Here is a 6,583-nt window from a genome sequence, read left to right on the forward strand (position 1 = left end):
CAACATATGATGAACAAAATTATGGTACGTAAAAGTTTACTGAGTAAACGTAGTTGAAATCAAAGTCTCTCTTGTATCATTAACTTGGTAGGTGAATTTACTCATAATCTGAACTAATATTCAGCAGATACTTACCAGTAAGGCACTGTTGGTTAACTACAGCTGGTATTCTTTCTGAATAACTGTGCCCCCTGTTCTGACTGGCCTGAGACTGTGTTATTTTGGTGTTTTCATCACTTGCCATGTCATTACTGCTCATAATTTATAACTTCTCAATGTCTCTGTTTGCATCTCTAGGTTAATTAGCTCAATAGTTGGTAGTGGGTTAATTATCTGCCTATTTATTTGATTGTTTGCTTTTGTATAATAGGAATTCACTAGCAATTTATTTAGGTATCTATATCATCACCACCCTCTAAAGATCTGAAGATATTAATAAAACCAAATGTAGCTACTTCCTTCAATAAATGGAAACTCCTTTCATATGACTACAATGTTTGAAGATTTGAAATTTCCATTTGTTTTATAATATTATATTTGTTTCAATCTGTCCTGGAAATGATTTATTTCGAGTTTCATTGTAAGCACTCCAAGCTTTCACTAGTGGTGGATGCTTCAGGATTTCACATGATATAACTTATTTCACCACGTTTGAATTACTCAAGTAAAGTAATTATTTTAATAGGACAGGGTGGCAACTTTTTGTCCTGTCTGAAAGACCTTTCCCTGAATTATTTTGTATTACAAAATCATCTTCAAACAGACAACCACAGACATTTGAAATTTCAGGCGTTCAAAAGCTTTATTCATTTAAGTGCTAGAAAGTTCTTACATTCCAACTCATTTCCAGTTCCCAGGCTTACTGAATTACTGACTCATGCTGACTCATGGATGGGTCTTATCCCTGGATGCTTCTTATTTATAACCTGAACCAAAGTCTGAAGTTATTTCTTTAACAGAATTTTAAGAAAATAAAACGCAAAGAGAAAAATCTGGTGTCTGCAGCTTCTATTGATTTTTTTTTTTTGAGTTCTGTACCTCATTTACCAGAAATATCTCAAGTGAGGCTGGAAAATGCCATAAACTATATGACAGATATTAAAAATGGTCCCTCAACTGTTGTAATACTATTTTATATTTATATAGTAAAATATGTCACATACATCAGTTCATTTGAACTGCATAACAGCCAGGTTTTGCATATGGAGTATGCTTCTACTGTCAGAGGCTTGAAATTCCTACTCTTGGGGATCATTCCAGTTATAGCCCTTCTAACTATTTTCTGATGTCAGAAACTACCTGAAAAATGTCCTAGTGAAGTGTATTTATTTATGACTTTTAATTAACCCACATTCTGAGACAAGGCATAACGCATGTAGGTACCTCTTGCCTAACTGGGTATGTGGTTCAGTGTCAGGAGTCAACTTGGCTGTAGGATGGGGCAAGAGCTATGGTACAGTCCCCTTCATTTCCAGCCCCTGGTCCTCAGGTCTGTATTGGAGCCACTTTCTACCAGCCTGCTAATTCTACTGCCTATTTAATTGTCCTATTGCCTAAATCACCAATTTAGCTTTTAGCCCTTGGCAAAAAAACAATGGATTCGTTTCTTAGGAGACTAAGGAAGTGGACAAGAAATTAAGGTTTATTTGTACTAGTCTACATTTTCAGCTGAACCTCTCCTTTATTAACTGGTTTAGTGAAGGAGGAAGATTTGCCATGACCATATGTTCTTTGCAATGTTATCGGAAGAGGTGTTCAGTCATTAGCCAACATGAATAATCAGGAAAGACTGATGAGTCAATGATCATTTCTCAGTCTTCATCTTTTCTGATGTATCAGCAGTATTTGACACAGCTTATCACAATCATCTATTTCCTGGATGATTGCAATAGTCTCCTAACTGATATCTCTGCTTCAAGTACACTCATTGGTCAGTGAGAATGCACAGTAATTGTACAGAATCTTGCCAACGGCTAGAGATTGATTGGTGATTAGGTTGGAGGGCAAAGGAAACAGACAATGGAACTAAAAAGGTGGCAAATATGCCTCATGGAAAGATCTGGGTACTAGGGGCTGGGAACAAAGAAGTTGGATAATATAGTCCCTGCCTCATTTGCACTCCGGATCATTGCTAACCATAAACATAAATACCTCTTACTTACTCATTATTCTAAATCTTCATGCATATGCCCATTAAAATGTAATACAAAAAAAAAATAAAATGTAATACAGTTTAATCAAATTGTTTATAAAGATGGGCTCATAACAATTATTTGCCTAGGACTCCATACAACCTATGGGTGGCCCTGAGTGAAATCCTGCATCAATCCATAAAAGAGAATATCTCTTCATGGTTTTCCTACCCAGAATGCACCTTTGGCATGCTCTGTACTGCTGGTGCATGTTCTGATACCAGACACACCACTATCTTCAACTTTTTGCATTTGTTGTTCCTGAGTAACTCTTCTACCAGATACCTGGTACCAGAAGAAAGGGGTCACCCCTTTCTTCAGCCTCACTCAGGAGTCATGTTTGCAGGAAACCTTCCCTCTATCATCCTTTGTATTGGTGCAATGATTTGCAGTCTTTGTATCACTTCTCCTATTTTCTTTCTACAGAGCCCTTGTTGCCATTTCACATATTTACTTACTTGTTTGTTGTTTATGTCTCCCCGTCGGAACATAAATAAGGATTACCCACTTATTCACACCTCTTTCCCCCATTATTGAAGAATATATTTGTTGAGTGAATGAATGAGTGATGGCTGGACTTTACTTTGTAGTTTCCCTTCAACTCCATAACCCTTCATAAATTCCCATTTATAAAATCCAAGTGTATATACTGATCTTCTAAAAAGATATCAAATTAAAATGAACAGGTCAATATTAAAGTTAAAAATTTTTTTAATGTTTTTTATCTATATTCAATTTCATTTACATATAGGGTATTATTAGTTTCAGAGGTAGAATTTAGTGATTCATCAGCTGCATATAACACCCAGTGCTCATTCCATCACGTGTCCTCCTTAATGCCCATCACCCAGTTACCCATCCCCCCACCCCCCACCCCTCCAGCAACCCTCAGTTTGTTTCTTATAGTTAAGAGTTAGTCTCTTATGATTGGTCTCCTTCTCTATTTTCATCTTATTTTGTTTTTCTTTCCTTTCCCCTATGTTCATCTGATTTGTTTCTTATATTCCATATGTGAGTCAAATCATTATGATAATTGTCTAAAAATATTTTCAATGAAAATTTTACAGATGGTGATTTTCTGGTCTTCCATTTTGTACAGGATCATTAATGTTCTCCCCATGATCTTATAGCCTTGAAAGGAAGTATTCAGTTCCAAAACTCTTTATTGCTTTTTATCTTATTTTAGCACATTATGCAATTTTAATTTTCCTCCATTTCTGGGACTTATTTTGAGTAAGCCAACTTCTACCTTCTTTCTTCTTTGAATTTTGTTCAATTTAGACTTGTTCTCACTCTTTTACAATGGTCTTGAATATTCTTTCTCTAATTCATATTGTTTTGTGGTTGCCATATCTATAAATCATTTTTCTATTGTGTAATTTCAGGATAATGCTTAATAATATTTTCTATGAAGGACAACTCAAGAAGGCCTACAGTGATATGGAATGTATATAAAACCTGGTAAACACTTTTTCATTAAAAGAAAAAAGTTACCAAAACTCATTTTATTTGATTCCTTCATATTTAATTTGGAACAGAATGTGACATTTGCAATTCCCATGACTGCTTAAAGAAATATTTCAGAGTGACAGTTTACATAAAAGATATTAACATACTCCAAGTACAACATTTGATTGTCATCTTTTTTCTCCCTTAGTATGGTTGGGACTGGCATAAATCAACTTTACAAAACATGCTATGAACTTTTTCTTCCTTCCTTTCTTTCTTTCTTTCTTTCTTTCTTTCTTTCTTTCTTTCTTTCTTTTCTTTCTTTCTTTCTTTTTTTTTTTTTGATTTAAGACTAATGTCAGCAACAAAATCTGACTTCAGACTGATTTTGGAACTCAGGCTTACAAAGAAGAAAAAAACTCTCTAGCAGAAATGAACATTTAACTTTTCTGTCTTTCCAATAATATATTAATAAAGAAAACTTTCTGAATAGTGTCAGTCAGTAAAATTTGAACTCTAAGCCTTTTAGGAGTAGTGACCCAGCCCCAGGCATTCTCATCCCCAGTGTAGCCAATTGCATCATTTGAGGACAAATGGACTATATCAGACAAAGCTCTGAGATTTTTCTTTCCAGGATCTATGGAATTTGATCATTTGTTCCTAATTATTACTTTCATGACCTAGCCACTTAAAACTTAGATTAGTAAATTTAGATTTAAAAAAGTAGACAATTGGAAGGGCAATTACCTGTATAATTTTACACATAGCTACTAGTAATAACCTCAGTTACTACTTTGATATAACAGTTAAGAGTTTGGATTTGGCATCAAACTATCTTGCCACTTAGTTGCCATGTAACCCTGGGTAAATTTCTTACTGTTGTTTGTGATATTATTGATGTTATTACTATCATTATTTTTGTTATTATCTTTTTAGGACTCTTAAGCAAGTTAGAATACTAATAATCCTTTCTGTACAATGTTAACCAAATGATAATTAAAACTATGGGCTTCTGGGAAATAATGGAGCTCTTTAAAAGCAAATAGATGAAATAAGTAACAATAATTTTTTAAAAGCCCACAGTGAGGATGCCTGGGTGGCTCAGCGGTTGAATGTCTGCCTTTGGCTCAGGGTATGATCCCAGGGTCCTGGGATCAAGTCCCACATCGGACTCCCTGTAAGGAGCCTACTCCTCCCTCTGCCTATGTCTCTGCCTCTCTCTGTGTGCCTCTCATGAATAAATAAATAACACTAAAAAAAAAAAAAAAAACCTACAGTGATTTCAGACTAAAGGGTGTAGAAGTATAAGTAACTGCCCATCACAGCCAAGATGAATTTGGAATTCTAGAGAACCAGAGAAGCATCACAAAAAAATCATGGCCTAGATATTATAGCAGGTGTTCGTGGAAGTGAGCACCACTAATTAGAGGTGAGGACACAAAGACATATTTGAAAGCACAATTTTGCTGAGTAACTCCAGAATAACAATGAAGTTAATTTCCAAAACCAAACACAAAACATATCATTTAAAAGAAAATATTTGATGTTTAGGCTATGTTTAAGAAAATATTTAATAATTTCATGAAATTGTGATGTCTGGAGGTTTTCTGGGTGGTTAGGTAACCAAGTCTCATTCATTTCTGTTGAAAAATCATTACAATGATTATTAGTCCACAATTTATCAAAATGATGTAAATATACATGTTTTAAAAAATTATTAATCATAATAAATGTTTTTGGACATGCATATTATTGATTGTACTGATTTATTCACCAGTGAGTTAATATTATTATGAATAGTATTTTTTGCTAGATTAGATAGCATAAGTTCAATTCCTATTTTTTGTTTTTATAATTGTAAGTGCTGAGAAACTATGTTCACATAGTAAGAAAATAAAAATTCAAAGAGTCTTCCTAGTGCACTGTCACTCAATTCTTTAAGTTCCATCCTAGTTTCATGGCAAAAGCCACATAGTAATCTTTCACCAGAATTATTTTTAATGATGTATTAGCTGGCATTTTTATTGTCTTCCTTTAATGTTCTTGAGAAGAAAGAATTTAAAGCCACCAGACTTGCAAAAAGGATTTCTTACCCATTTATAAATTATTCATTTTTCTCATCACTATAGCCTATATTTGAAATTATCTCTTTGTTTGGTGCCACAAAAGTTTTAATATCCAGGAGCATATGCCAAGGTGAGATTGAATATTAGTAAGAGGTATATCTTTGTTGTGTAAAAGTGAGAGAAAAGTGACTTTGAAAGGGATATTTGGACCACAGATGAGTTCTCAAGATTTATTTTAGGAGTTAAAATTTTGAGGTCAATGTTAAAGACCTAGTAATTGATTCTTTTAAAATTAATCTCTTAAACTTACTATTTTTCCCTTCTTACCACATTGTTCTTTCTTTCTTATATACTTTAGCGATACAGGTACCTCAGTTTGAAGAATGCTGTTTGTGAAAATCTCTGAAAATAGTGATGAATATTTAGAGTAAGATGAAAGTCCCTAAAAATAAGTCTTGGCATTTGGAGGAGAATGAATAAAATACATTGTTTGGAAATGGTAGTTTGTTTGTTTAGATACAGAGGTGCAAAGTTGCTCTTGAACATCCCAACTTAAACCAAGATATCTTAGCACCCAACATATCTCTTTTATTTTTTAATTTCTCAGTATATACTACCCATACTCAATACCTGGCCTATATTTTATTATGTCACACCAGATGTAGTACAACATTCTTTCCTCAAATATACAAACATAATACATGTCTACAAAAATATTACACTTCCATTTTATCCTTGTTATCTTCTCCAATTCAACAAAATGGTTGTATGTGTGTGCATGGGTACGTGTATGTGTATGTTGCAGGGCTTGAAGGGAATGTCATTACAAAACATTTATAAGTAGAAGATATGCTTCTGACTTGTTGCATTAGCCTA

The sequence above is a fragment of the Canis lupus genome, chromosome 4 (genome assembly GCF_048164855.1).
Source record: "Canis lupus baileyi chromosome 4, mCanLup2.hap1, whole genome shotgun sequence".
Classification (NCBI taxonomy): Eukaryota; Metazoa; Chordata; class Mammalia; order Carnivora; family Canidae; genus Canis; species Canis lupus.